This window comes from Erpetoichthys calabaricus, chromosome 15 (assembly GCF_900747795.2).
Source record: "Erpetoichthys calabaricus chromosome 15, fErpCal1.3, whole genome shotgun sequence".
In the NCBI taxonomy this organism is placed as follows: domain Eukaryota; kingdom Metazoa; phylum Chordata; class Cladistia; order Polypteriformes; family Polypteridae; genus Erpetoichthys; species Erpetoichthys calabaricus.
The window spans coordinates 65,007,943-65,023,323 of NC_041408.2; the positions used below are offsets into that span (position 1 = coordinate 65,007,943).

Sequence of the window (15,381 nt, forward strand, 5' to 3'; positions counted from 1 at the left end):
CTCTTCCCACTGCTTAATGAAAATATCATCTGTTCATGTAATGAAATCAATAGGGAGACATCCACCCGTCAAATAAACAATCGTGTGTCACACCCTGAAAGCAACTGGGATTTACTGCACTGCATTAAACTACCATGTGTTGGTGTGCTGCACTGCTAAAAGTATGATCGGCTCTCTGTTAAGGAGCTTCTCCCAGGGCCTTGTGGGGGTCTTAATTAGGATTTGGCAGTAATTATAATCAGTTTTGATTCTAGGATGCAGTAAGTTTTAGCACTGGTTTCTGTTATTTCGGTGGAATGATAATATTTCGGCAGTGTGTTTTTGCACTGGCCCTTCATCAATCAGACAGAGGTCTTCCTCCAGAGTTGTGTGCCCAAATGCTACCATAACACTGTCCCCAGAATCCGCCCACTGTAGTTTGAAATGAGGGGCTGGGCACAATTGGAATGATTGTGAGTTCTGTTGAGAGCTAGAATGCAGGCAAAAGTGCATTAATTTGAAATTTGGGATTACAGAATGGTAAACAATAGAAACTTAAATCAGTCTGGCTGGGATTTGTTGAGAAAATTAGTTTCAAGTAGCAATTTGGACTAATTTGAGCATACAATTGAGGCAACACATTTAGCCCTACTAAAGTGTGCTTTATTTTAAACGTATCCCATAAGTTCCTCTGCTGCACATTATTACTATTAACTTAATTTTTAAAATAACTGAAAAAGAGTTACAAAAATCTAAGCATACATTATGTGCAATAGCAATAATGAAGTATTTACAAAACTATAGTTTATCTTCCAGAAGAAAATAAATGTACTATTCCGTTTTCCTTTATTCAAGACATTAGCAATATTTCATTTTTATGATTTCTGTCTGTAGTTTACATAATTACATAATAATATTGAATAAAAGCCTTCTGTACACTTCATATGTATTGTTAATTCAAACAACATGGGAGTCTGCAGCAGCAAAAAATAGTGTAATCCTACTCAAACTTAAATCTTCTGGGACTTAAGAAATCATAAATAAGAAAATGACAGATTACAACCAAGCTTAGAAATAGGCCAATGAAAAACAGCAGTGTATACAAGCAATTCTAGATGTACTCAAGTTGAAAATAAAGAATATCAGTATTAGCGTAGTCGGCAGTGTAAGTTCTCAAACAGGATGGAAAACTAGGCACCATCACTGCAGCCCCCTCTGGTAAGCATAAATAACAAAGAGCTTATCCAATATATATGCCTTTGGTGTGAGTGGCTGCTAATTTACTTCAGTTTTTGTACAATCTCCCACATTCAGAAAACATAAATAGGCTGCTATACTTTAATTTTGCTAATAATAACTTAAGAACAGAGTCAGAGTCAATGTAAAAAGCTAATAGTAGAGCAGTAGTAAAATTACTAATAAATAAAAGATTATGCACCACTATTACACTGCAGTATTCTAATAGTTTAATATTAATTATACAGCTAATACCTTAGTGGTCCATATCATATATAAGGATATGTAAACAATATTGGAGCCACATTTAACTACAGTGAATACTTTAATAATATTATATGGTCTATTATGGGAATTATAGCACGACAAATCTGCTGTAAGTTACATGAATGCAGCAATTTGTCGTACAAGCGTGCTAAAGAGTAAAATTCCTCATAGAATATAAGGAATTGGGATATGTCAGTACTACTTACTCAGTGATTTATGGTAAATACAGTCTGTCAAATATTTAAAGAAAAATAAATTTTACTTTGTAAGATTTTGAAAGATGTGTTCTATCTAATCTGTGTGTAGCACTCTGTTTCCCTTTTTAGAAATCCCTTTACCTTGGCACACTCTTGAGGTTTCTTAATTCAACCATAAATCCTAGCATTTTCTAAATGACTCCCTGTGATGTTTTAGCAGCATCATTTACATCCATTTAATGTTCCACAGATGAGATGGTGTGACTATATGTAACAAAACAAAATGGGGAAGTGTGCAAAAACTGGACTTTTCTGGCAAGTATAATACATATCACTTCTTTTCTGAGTAGTTGAATGGTCCTTCAGGGACCATGATGAAAGTATTCATTCCTCACCATAGGCAATTAAATTAGTCTCCTCATTTTTGACTGCACTTCCAGGCCCTGTTGCATTGTTGTAAATGAAAATGAATTTGTGTTATCAGGATGAAGCTACAAGCTGGAGTTCTTTCTACTGATTTCAATCACTTTCTATTGTTTCACAATTCAAGTAAAAGCGATTTGATTTAAAGACAAACAGCACTGAAAAGAGATTAACGAGAATCTCTCAGCACCGACCAAACGAGCCTTCAGCCCTGTTCTGATATTCAGATCCTGTATATACTGTAACTTAGGCTGAAGTCTCACTATTTCTTTTAACTGTACAGAGTCTGTTGGCATTAATAAGTTAATGAAGTCTGTGAATCAAGTACTGTTTATTACATACAACACAATTTCTTTGGAGCTTTAACATCCAACCCTGTGAAGTACAGTCTTGATTGGGTCAGTTTATTATTATTACATTTGGGATTTTAGGAACTTCTACAATAAAAAACCCTGCTTTATTCAAATAAGTGATTAATAATTATCTAGTTTTTCTTTGAAAGTGAATAATGGCATCTGTAACAGGAGGGGTGCTCTTGTATTACAAAAAAGGGTGCCATGTAGGTCAGAGTATACAAAAAGTTGTGTGTATTACAAACTAGACACACAATGTGGGATGCACTGAGGTAAATAACAAGTGCAAAAGATTACAGCCAAAAACAATAAACCCTATAGCTTCGGTTGGATTACCTCCACAGGTGTTATTCATTGACTGCCACTTGTTCACTGCACAAGTCCACGCACAAGCACTGCCATTGCAGTGCCTTTCTTCCCCTTAGTCTCAGCTCACTTCGTAACTCTATATTTAATAAGCCATGAAATGTCTTTAAATACCATGCCAGGGTCATTTTTTGCCAGGCTTCAAAATTAGCTGCAGGATCACGACAACTACAGAGGCATCAATGTAGCGGTCCTGCTGTCATTTCAACATTCTGTTGCCTTTAAATGACTGGGTTTCCCAGCCATCACCTATTAGTTAAAAGGACTGAATGATCCCATAAGCTCACCTGAGATACTGAGCACCCTGATATGCAGGAGATGTTTCAAATGTCTGCCTTCTCTCCCTGGACTTCTGTTACCAGGGTATCACACATCCTAGCTAACTGTCAAGTCACTTTTCTTCAAGGGTTTTAAGAAAACACTGCATGTTTGTAAACAGGCATCCAACATTGTCTTCCCTGTACAAGTGTCCCTAACTATGTTCTTATAGGGAACCTAGAAAAACATCCTCAGTAGCCCCTGCATTCCCATCTTGGCATATGAGGGATCTCTCCAGTTGTCAGCATGGTCCTCTTTCTGCCCTGAATAATTTCATGTGTAGATGTTCTCCTAGCCCATACTATCCTGGTGATGCACATAGTCTATTCACTCCAACCATTCCTCCATTCATTCATGAATTTATAATTATATCAGCCAGGATTCCTTCCCTGGCTGGGTTTCAAATTCATGTTTTGTGTCTCATTTGTTTAGTCTTGATTCTTGTATGTTGATTTTGTGTATCACTCTTTATATGTACAGAAGGCTGCCTTTGTTATGTTCTATGTGTTTTGTCCCCTAAGACATGGGGCCACGTACCAATCTCAGCTAGAAACTGCCCCCCATCCTATAAAACTGAAGGATCCCACACAGTTCCTAAAGGTTCATTTGAATGTTCTTGGGAGTTTTAGTGAGTTATTGTGTTTCTTTGCCCTTATTGTGATTTATTGGATTTTCAACCTGTTTTGCTCTGTTGTTTTTACCTCTCTTTGTATTCTTGTGCTGGGATTTTGTTTGCATTGGATTGTCTTATTGTTTTCGCAATTATATTTAGCATTTTGGTGCTCTACACTACACAACTTCATTCTTGTTGAAGAGCATTTTTGTGAGAATAAATCTTTTATTATATAAAGAATCTATTTGGCCCATGTGGCAGACAACCTGGAGAGAGGCAATATCTCCCTTGGGACGCAAGAGGGCAGCCCCCCTGGATTGCATCGGGGGTACCTACAGTTCTGGAGCCCTGGACCGGCAGCACTTCCTGCCACCACTCCACTCCGGCTCACCAAATGGAGTGAGGTGGCACCTTTTATAGTTCACCCGGATGTGCTCCAGGTGCCGCCTGACAATCTTCCTGCCACACTTTCTGGTGTGGCAGAAGTGCTGCATGGGCAACCGGAAGCACTCCGGGTGTGCCTGGATTCTCTTCCGGCAGCACTTCTGAGTATGGCAGAAGTGCTGCAGTACAGGGCTCCAGAATTGTCCATGCGCCCCCGATGCAATCCAGGGCGGGGATTTGGGGGATGCCCTCTTGCTTCCCAAGGGAGATATTGCCTTTCTCCCAGTTGTCTGCCACACCCATTTTGTATCTAGCCGGAGTGTTTTAACGGGATTTGCGTTCTATGGGACTCCTGGTCATAATAGCTGCATGCATGTAAACCAGTTTTAACGTCAGAGGAAGATGGATGCTTCAGGGTTAGACATATAATGTATATACTGTATTTGTCATATTATTAAAGCATAATTAAAATAGAGTACCATTACTTTATTATGTGTATTTTCACTGTTTTTTCCACAGCCATATTTTAGAATCACTTGCATGACAATGTACATTAATATTTTTAAGTTAGCTTCATGCCAAAATTCTGGAAATATTGCTAAAGCTAGATAATGGCATTTGTTGGGTTTCTTGACTTGTCTTTCAGTCTGTTTCACACTGCTTTAATGGTTTCATTGTTCACCACTGCAGTTTAAGTGCCACCTGTGGTTGGCTTTTTAGTGCAATCATTGTGTAAAACTACTCTGAAACAGTGGGATGGAAATAACACCTTGAAGGTATCTTGCTTTTATGTTATCTATTGTATATCTTAGACTATCTTCTGTTTAAAAAAATGTATGTATGTATATATACATGGTAGGAAACCAGATTGGAAAAGGGAAAATCTTTGGTGTAGCAACCTGGTGATCTCCTTTCAATTATAACAAAAGAAAAGCAATAAGGTTGCATATTGGCAAAAAAAAAAAAAGAAACACACACTGACCAGAAAATTAGGCAGCACAGAGTTCTCTGCCAGCATCATATCTCCTAGGTTCTCACTGAAGAGCTTGTTCAATCTGAAGTCCTGGTTGTTCCGAGATGCCACCTTCCAGGTTGACCCCTTTTTATGATGTCCCAACCGGAGGGGGTGAGGCCTGTTCAGGGCATCATGGTCAAGGTTGGGTGCCCTCATTGGGAATTTTCTTGGAGCTGTGGGGATGGGAGGAAGAAGATAGCATTAGTGACGGCACCCCTCTCTTGTTCCGGAGTGGTATTGCTTACCTCAGTCAAGCCAGGAAGAGGATCACCAGTTACAGATGCATGATAAAACAGTAAATATAAATATACAGTTATTGGCACTCTTGAACTGTAGGTCTATATAAACGCATTTATTTGATACACAGCGGCGCAGGGTCAAAAAATCACAAATAAAAAGAAGATGTGTGCAAATAGTATAAAAACTGAACTATGACTGCAACTATATGCTAAGTCTTGGAAGTCCTCAGACCCCAATGGTTTACTACACCCCCCAACCCTATACTACAGGTGCTGGTCATACAATTAGAATATCATGACAAAGTGGATTTATTTCAGTAATTCCATTCAAAAAGTGAAACTTGTATATTAGATTCATTCATTACACACAGACTGATGTATTTCAAATGTTTATTTCTTTTAATGTTGATGATTATAACTGACAACTAATGAAAGTCCCAAATTCAGTATCTCGGATCTAAAGTTTCACTTTTTGAATGGAATTACTGAAATAAATCAACTTTGTCATGATATTCTAATTTTATGACCAGCACCTGTAGATAAGCAAGTTATAAAATGGATGGATGGCTGTTATTACATAGGTTGGCACTGTTTATTTCTTGTATAGCTGAAATATCAGCCTTCTTACTTTTATTGGTATAATTAAACACCATTAATAAATGAGGCTATTTGGTTGGCAAAGGCTGACATGTGTTTTAGCAAAAAAAATCATTGCTTCCTGCCATCCGTCTTTAATACAAGGTTGTACACCACAGTGAATTATTGATTTAGAGGTGTGCTGCTTTTTAAGGCATGGCACCTGGAGATCATAAAATTAAGGGTTTCATTTTCTTCTTGTTAATATATTGTCTGTTTAAAATAGATATCACTAAGTTTATTCAGTGCACAATGTGGCAAGATGACATTTACAGCTAGTGATTAAAGTTGGAGAATGTTAAGCCATATTAATATTTTAGACTTGACTGAAGAGAAATGACAATGGTCTTTCATCCTTTTCTATATCAAGAACCTTTATCGGGCCAAGTAAATTACTAAAAAGTCAAATTATAGACTGTAGAAAAAAGTATTTAATTCACACACCTTTAGGTAATAGCTTCTAATGCAAAAACTTTTCATGAGAAAATGGTTTTGCTGATGAATTACTTAGAAAGTTTTTTTTAATATGTCTTTTATACCATAATGAATATATTTGAACAAAAGTTAATTCCAAACCCATGTGCTCCAGCAGGCTGTCCATCCAGCTGTTCATTTTTCATGTAATGGTAGCTAGACGGTTACATCCCAGTGAGTGAGCACTTTTCATCACAATTACATTTATAGGTAGGGGTTAAACTGGAATTCTGATTATAGCAGAACTGCTTATTCTCTTTAAGTAAAGCTTAAAAATAAAATCAGCTGAACCGGGTTGGTGTAATTCATCATTTACATTGGTCCCTGTTTTATGTTTTCCTATAATAAGAGGACCACTCTGGGCTTTTCGAATAGTAATAGTGACAGAATCCCAATGCAGACACCTTTTAATAAGGGCAATATTCTCTTAGTATTTTTAAAATTGTCATTATAAAAAGTACAAAGCAGATGTTTTCTTAAGTGAAAAAATCTATCCTTACATCTGTTTTCCAAGCATGGTTGTTCCTATATACAATCATGGTGCCTATACCGAGCCCATTAGTTACAAGGTGGGCTTATGGACTGTCACAAGGCACTACCACTCTTACTGTCACAGTGTTGACTGGACAGCATCCTAACCTGAACATCTTTGGAATGGAGGAGGAAACTGGAATAACCAGAGAGAACAATCAAACTCCACATCAACATTCAAGGAGCCAGGATTGGAATCCAGACCTCTGAAGTTGTTGCATAGCAGCCCCAAACATTGTGCCACTCTTCCAACCAAATGAAAAAGTAAAGAATAAGTAGAATGGACCATAATATTACAAATGCTGATCATTTTAGATATGCTTTTGGTACTGGTTTGTGTGAAGCAGGCCAATCCCTTAGTAATTCTTTAATGATAAAGGATAAAACATTATTATCAAAGGCTGCAGTAAAGTGAATTTAGTTTTCTAAAGATAAACATGTACTCATGGTCATTAGTAGAAGTAAAGTGGACTTTCTTTCAAAAATTGAAAACAAAGTTGCTGTTCTTCATATAAGTGGAACCACTTCAAATTTAGCTAACCAGCCATGTCTAATTCACTGAATTTAACCTTAGTTTACATTTTTTATGCTCAATAAAATGTTTTTATATAAAGCTTATGCAGCAGGGTAAGATAAATTACGCTCTTGACATTTCTACAGTGCCCATAAAAACATGCAAACTCCCCCTTGAACGTTTTCACGTTTTATTATTATACAACAGTGAATTTAATTTGGCTTTTGACATTGATTAACGGAAAAAAGACTCCTTAATGACAAATTGAAAGTAGATCTTTGCAAAGTGGTCAAAGCAATTTATGAATATAAAACACAAAATATTAGATCACGTAGGTATTTACCCTTTCAAGTCAGTATTTAGTAGATGCACCTTTGTCAGTGTGCTCAGGTCTCTCTCTATCATCTTTGCACATCTGGACACTGCAAATTTTCCCCATTCTTCTTTACAAAACTGCTCAATCTCTGTCAGGTTGTGTGAAGCTCGTAAGTGAATAGCCTTTTCAAGTCCAGCCACAAATTTTCAGTTGGATCAAGATCTGGACTCTGACTCGGCCACTCCAGGATATTAAAGTTGTTGTTTTTAAGCCATTCCTATGTAGCTGTGGTTTTATGGTTGAGGTCGTTCTCTTGCTGGAAAACAAATCTTCGCCAAAGGTGCAGATTCCTTGCAGATTCCACCAAGTTATCCTCCAGGATTTCCTTGTATTTTGCTGTAATTATTTTATCCTCACAAGCTTTCCAGCGCCCTACTGCAGAGAAGCTTCCCCAAAGCATGATGCTGCTACCACAATGCTTCACAGTGGAGATGGTGTGTTTTGATAGTGTGCTTATGTAAAACATAGTGTTTAGTCTGATGGCCAAAAAAATTAATTTTGGCCTCATTAGATCATAGAACCTTTTTCTAGCTGACTTCAGAGTCTCCCATGTACTTCCTGGCAAACTCTCATAGCCCTTTTTTTTAACAGTAGTTTTCTCGTTGCCACTCTCCCATAAAGCTGCAACTGGTGAAGCAGTTATTGTCACACAGTCTCTCCAATCTCAGCCACTGCAGAAAGTAACTCTTTAAGAGTTCTCATAGATCTCTGGCCACCCTTACTCATGATCTACTTGCACAATCAGTTTTTTAGGATGGCCTGCTCTAGGTAGCTTTAAAATGTGCCATACTCTTCCAGTTTCTTCATGACTGATTTAACTGGATTCCAAGGGATATTCAGTGACTTGGATATTTTCTTGTCTCCATCCCTTGACTTATGCTTTTCAATCACCTTCTCATGGAGTTGCTTAGAGTGTCCCTTTGTCTTCTTTGTGTACTTTAGGCCACTATACTGACTCACCACTTGTTGGAATTTCCAGACATGGTGCATTTTATACCACAATAAATTGAAACCGCAGACACGGGATCTCCATTGAACTAATGAGGTGATTTCTAAAAGCAGTTGCCTAAGTCACTGATGAGGGTGAATACTTATGTGATCAGTTATTTTGTGTTTTATATTTGTGATTAATTTAGAACACTTTGCAAAGACCTGTTTTCACTTTGACATTTAAGAGTCTTTTTTTTAGTTGATCACTGCCAAAACAGCCAAATTAAATCCACCATGAATCATCCATCCATTATCCAACCCGCTATATCCTAACTACAGGGTCACAGGGGTCTGCTGGAGCCAATCACAGGGCGCAAGGCAGGAAACAAACCCCAGGCAGGGCGCCAGCCCACCGCAGGACACACACACACACACACACACACACACACACACACAAGGGACAATTTAGAATCGCCAATGCACCTAATCTGCATGTCTTTGGACTGTGAGAGGAAACCGGAGAACCCGGAGGAAACCCATGCAGACACGGGGAGAACATGCAAACTCCATGCAGGGAGGACCCGGGAAGCAAACCCAGGTCTCCTAACTGCGAGGCAGCAGCACTACCCACTGTACCACCATGAGTCAATGTTGTATAATAAAATTTTTAAAAATCCCAAGGGGGTAAAGCATTTTTAAAAGCACTTTATATACAGTCATATGAAAAAGTTTGGGAACCCCTCTTAATTCTTTGGATTTTTGTTTATCATTGGCTGAGTTTTCAAAGTAGCAACTTCCTTTTAATTTACAGTATGACATGCCTTATAGAAACCGTAGTATTTCAGCAGTGACATTAAGTTTATTGGATTAATAGAAAATATGCAATATGCATCATAACAAAATTAGACGGGTGAGTTGCTGGATTCTGGATGGAGGTATTTTTGACCATTCTTCCATACAAAATCTCTCCAGTTCAGTTAAATTTGATGGCTGCTGAGCATGGATAGCCTGCTTCAAATCCTCCCATATATTTTCGATGATATTCAAGTCGGGACTGTGACGGCCATTCCAGAACATTGTACTTCTCCGTCTGCATGAATGCCTTTGTAGATTTCGAACTGTGTTTTGGGTCATTGTCTTGTTGGAATATCCAACCCCCTTCGTAACTCCAACTTTGTGACTGATGCTTGAACATTATCCTGAAGAATTTGTTGATATTGGGTTGAATTCATCTGACCCTCAACTTTAGCAAGGGTCCCAGTCCCTGAACTTGCCACACAGCATGATGGAACCTCCACCAAATTTGACAGTAGGTAGCAGGTGTTTTTCCTGGAATGCGGTGTTCTTCTTCCACCATGAAAAGTGCTTTTTGTTATGACCAATTTTTGTCTCATCAGTCCAAAGTTCCAAAATGAATCTGACTTGTCTAAATGAGCATTTGCATACAACAAGCGACTCTGTTTGTGGCGTGAGTACAGAAAGGGCTTCTTTCTCATCTCCCTGCCATACAGATGTCTTTGTGCAAATTGCGTTGAATTGTAGAACGATGTACAGATACACCATCTGCAGCAAGATGTTCTTGCAGGTCTTTGGAGGTGATCTGTGGGTTGTATGTAACCATTCTCACAATCCTGCGCATATGCCGCTCCTGTATTTTTCTTGGCCTGCCAGACCTGCTGGGTTTAACAGCAACTGTGCCTGTGGCCTTCCATTTCCTGATTCCATTCCTTACAGTTGAAAATGACAGTTTAAACCTCTGAGATAGCTTTTTGTAGCCTTCCCCTAAACCATGATACTGAACAATCTTTGTTTTCAGATCTTTTGACAGTTGCTTTGAGGATCCCATGCTGTCCCTCTTCAGAGGAGAGTCAAAAGGAAGCACAACTTACAATTGACCACCTTAAATACCTTTATATCTCATGATTGGACACACCTGTCTATGAAGTTCAAGGCTTAACGAGCTAATCCACCCAATTTGGTGTTGTAAGTAATCAGGATTGAGCAGTTACATGCATTCAAATCAGCAAAATTACCATAATTTTTGCACAGTCAGTTTTTCACATTTTATTTAATTTCATACAACTAAATACTGCTTCACTGAAAATCTTTGTTCGGAAAACATCCCAGTAAGTCAGATGATCCTCGGAAATGAAAGACATACCACTGTTATATTTTTTGTTGAAAGTGGAGTAAATTATTATGTGGGCTGAGAGGGGTTTCCAAACTTTTTCATGTGACTGTATAGATAGACTTATAAATTTAAAAAATTAAGCCTGTAGTCAGTCACAGTACAAATGGCATGTCTCTATTTTGTTTGGGGTGTTTCAAAAAGACAACTGCATATTTACAACATTTAAATTCAGCTGGAAAAAAAAAAATCAAAGGTACATTATCTAATGTAAATAGAAATTAACTTGATCTGTGGCATTTATTTTCAACTAACCATTTGTTTTACCATTCAGTCTGCATGATTAATATGAATGAAATTTCATTCTGACACGTTTTATTGTTATACAGGCAACAAATATGTCTTTGAAAAATGTTTAAACAAAGCACTATAAAGTGAAAACAATTCATTGTTTAAGATGCAAATAAAAAATGAAAACCACAATAACACCCATTCTTTCCCTCAGGTCAAGACAAATGGTCATAATTTCATGTCAGCAGAGTTAATTACACTTCACTTTGCAATTCAGATGTGTTTAATCAATACACTGGGACAAATGTTTATGGTATGGAGACAGTCAAGGAGCAGGTTTAACAGAATTTTCCATATAATGTTGATCCTGAAATATAGAAACAGTAAGAAATGAAAAGAACTGAGAAGTAAATAAATAAGGAAAAAAAGTAGTTGCAAAGAACAAAGCATAATGCTGCATAAGATAAAAACTACCTTAGGGCTTAAGGACACATGAGAGCACTGGCTAAAGAGGATTTTAGGAATCCTAAAGGTAGAAAATGCAAATAATACTTTTAGTAATATAGGGGTTAAAAAAAGAAAAAAAGAAATCAGGGAGGAGGTGAAGTGCATCAGGAACAGTAAGGTCGAACTAAATTATACAGACACTGAAATAGCAAATGCTCTAATGTGTTTTTTGAAGTTTTCACATGTGAAAAAGTCAATAACCTCGCAGCAGTAACAAGGGCTGCCAAGGAGGTACTTAGTGATTTAGAAATTGTAGAGGGAGAATTTCTGCTTGGATTATAAAGGCTAAAATCATATATGTCACAGGGACCAAACTTAGAAAGTTTATCTTCACACAGAAACTTGGAATACGTTACCAAGTAGTGTGGTACACAGTAGTATTTTGGGACCTTCAAAACTCAGCTCAATGTTCTTTTAAAGAAATATGGTGAATAACATTGGTGAGCCATGTAGCCTTGTTCTTTTCAAAACTGTTCTAATTATTCTTCTGACTCGAAGGTCCAGGGAGCTATCTTCAATTTTTAGTCTGGTCACCAGTGTTTAATGAGGCCATTTTATACTACTGACCATTTATGAAGCTCTCAGCACCCTGACTGTTGTTTATAATCAACACATTTTCCACATAGCAAGAATAGTGCCCAGTTCTCAAACTATGATTTTAATCACACTTAAAGAAAACAAGGCTCATCATTTCTGACATAACATGAAATCAGGCACCTGCTTTGGCCATGGTGGTCAGAAAGTACAGTTATGCTAAAAGTTTTCAGAATGACACAAGTATTGGTTTTCACAAAGCTTGCTGCTTCAGTGTTTTTAGATCTTTTTATCAGAAGTTTCTATGGTATACTGAACTATAATTACAAGCATTTCATAATTTGCAAAGGCTTTTATTGACAATTTGATTAAGTTTATGCAAAGAGTCAATATTTGCAGTGTTGGCCCTTCTTTTTCCAGACCTCTGCAATTCACCCTGGCATGCTGTCAATCAACGTCTGGGCCAAATCCTGACTGATGGCAGCCCATTCGTGCATAATCAATGCTTGGTACCAAAATATCCTCCGAGAGCAACTTCTCCCAACCATCCAACAACAGTTTGGTGACACACAATGCCTTTTCCAGCATGATGGAGCACCATGCCATAAGGCAAAAGTGATAACTAAGTGGCTCGGGGAACAAAACATCAAAATTTTGGGTCCATGGCCAGGAAACTCCCCACACCTTAATCCCATTGAGAACTTGTGGTCAATCCTCAAGAGGCGGGTGGACAAACAAAAACCCACAAATTCTGACAAACTCCAAGCATTGATTATGCAAGAATGGGCTACCATCACTCAGGATTTGGCCCAGACGTTCATTGACAGCCCACAAAGGAGAATTGCAGAGATCTTGAATTAATAAGAGTCCATGTAGAAACTGAAATGTTTTGAACATTTTAATATAAAAGAAAACGTATTTTAAAAGAAGTAAGTTAAAATACGTTATAACCTTTCACTTGTAAATTAACACAAATAAATCATATGTACTGTACATGTATATTATTTTATTAGAATGTAATTAATTTTCAGATTGCAATGATCTTTTTTGTGTATATAGTATAATGTTCACAAAACATGATATCGTACAGATGTTTTAATAAAATATATACTGTATCTGATGTAATGTATTGCCTCAGCCAAGCCCAGAAAGTGAAGGACAGAAGTGGCTTTAAGGGAACTTTAGGTAATATCCTCCCATAAGACAGAGCACGAGGTAATTGCTATTGATGCCAAACCTTCTGGAGGTATGTAAAAGACAGAGGCCTTGGATGGGTTTACAGGAGGATAAACACCAGAAGACTGATGGAAAGCAGCACATGGTTTAAAGGAGAATGGACCATTCTATAAGCGATTTTATTTCCTGCCAGTCCTGTGGTGTCGTCACTCGGTCTTGGAACAGAAGCAGTTAAATGTTATTGTTCCTTGAAGGTGACAAGCATGAGTGCTTCCTAGAAGACTCTGCCTTTTATGTGCAAGTTCAACTAAAGTGTTGTGAGCAAACTCACCACCACTAGAGGGAGCTCTGTGGCTTGTCCAGAAGTGACCCTTAGTTGGGGTTGAAAATGGTCAAAGGCCTTTCTAGTATGGTGTTGAGAGGTGTGAGCTGCTGCAAGTACCTAAGGGGTAGGAGGACAAGAATCCAAGGTGAGGGAGAGTCAGACAGTGACAAACAGGAGATGGAAAAACAATTGTGTAGTGTAGTACTTTGCAGTGGACAAACAGGCAAATCATTCTGGACCATAGACAGTTTTCAGTGTCACTGCAGATGGGCTCAGAATGGCAGCAAGTGTTTCTGTGTTCTGTTTACTTTGGTACTTTGTGTGTCTCCTTCATTCATCCTTCTTCCCCTGTGATTATTTTATAATTAACACATAATCTGCGCATAATGTGGCCTCCTTGGAGGCTTTCTAAATGAAGAGGGCTTTTATTAGACCATTTACTCCTATTATATATTACTGCACTTTGTATACTATAATTTATTTCCTGTGTATTAGTATAAATATAGCTTTGCGATAAATACACTGACGTTGGAATAGTGTTTACGGTTGTATTATTTATTTATTAGATAAATATTTATATCTAAAACAGTATGTATGATACAAAGCTTTTTATATTATATAGGTTAATTGCAGAAAGTCTAGTTACTCCAAGACCTCAATTCTCAGTAGCTCATTAGAGGCTAATTACAACAACATGTTTGTATCTTTATTTACAAAAAGTGTTTCAGAGCAAATACAATTTCTTGTGTAGTCAGTTTATAAATCTATTTATAAGCAAAGGAGGCTTACAGGTTTTCGCGTCACTCAGGTATCTCTCATTCACTGCTTTTTTGATTCCCTCTTGTTTTTCTATTAAAGGCCTGTAGAGGTACAGAAACAATATATTAATTAGCTTTAACTTCTAAAAGCAAGCACCAGATTGTAATAAAACATTACTTGACTAGGACTTACTATCCATTTACTTGTTTTATTTTACCGTTTTGTCTCACTTTGCTAAATCAATCACATGGCCTTTGTGTAATCTGAAAAAATGAAATATCCAACCATACTTTCCAATTAGGGAGGCATGGTGGCGCAGTGGTAGCGCTGCTGCCTCGCAGTAAGGAGACCTGGTTTCGCTTCTCAGGTCCTCCATGTGTGGAGTTTGCATGTTCTCCCCGTGTTTGCGTGGGTTTCCTCTCACAGTCCATAGTGGTTAGGTGCACTGGTGATTCTAAATTGTCCCTAATGTGTGCTTGGTGTGTGGGTGTGTGTGGGTGTATGTGTATGTCCTGCCCGGGATTTGTTCCTGCCTTGCACCCTGTGTTGGCTGGGATTGGCTCCAACAGACCCCCGTGACCCTGTGTTAGGATATAGCGGGTTGGAAAATGACTGACTGACTGACCGACTTTCCAATTACATGCTGTATGCTTGTGGACCATTAAACATCATAAACAGATGACAATTACATAATATAACATTCTTGAATTCACTAAGTTTAGTTTTGGGCAAGGCAGGATTCACTCACAAAGGGCCACATGTGCAAAACTGGAGTAGCTGAAGGAAAAGCCAAACAGACTTGAGGAGAAA

General features: G+C 37.9%; 1 protein-coding gene across 1 annotated transcript in view; it reads left to right on the plus strand.

Annotated features, from left to right (window-relative positions):
• The window catches only part of prkn (parkin RBR E3 ubiquitin protein ligase), a 1,136,346-nt gene that overhangs the window by 1,094,273 nt on the left and 26,692 nt on the right, over positions 1-15,381 (plus strand). The gene's annotated exons all lie outside the window — the stretch shown is intronic.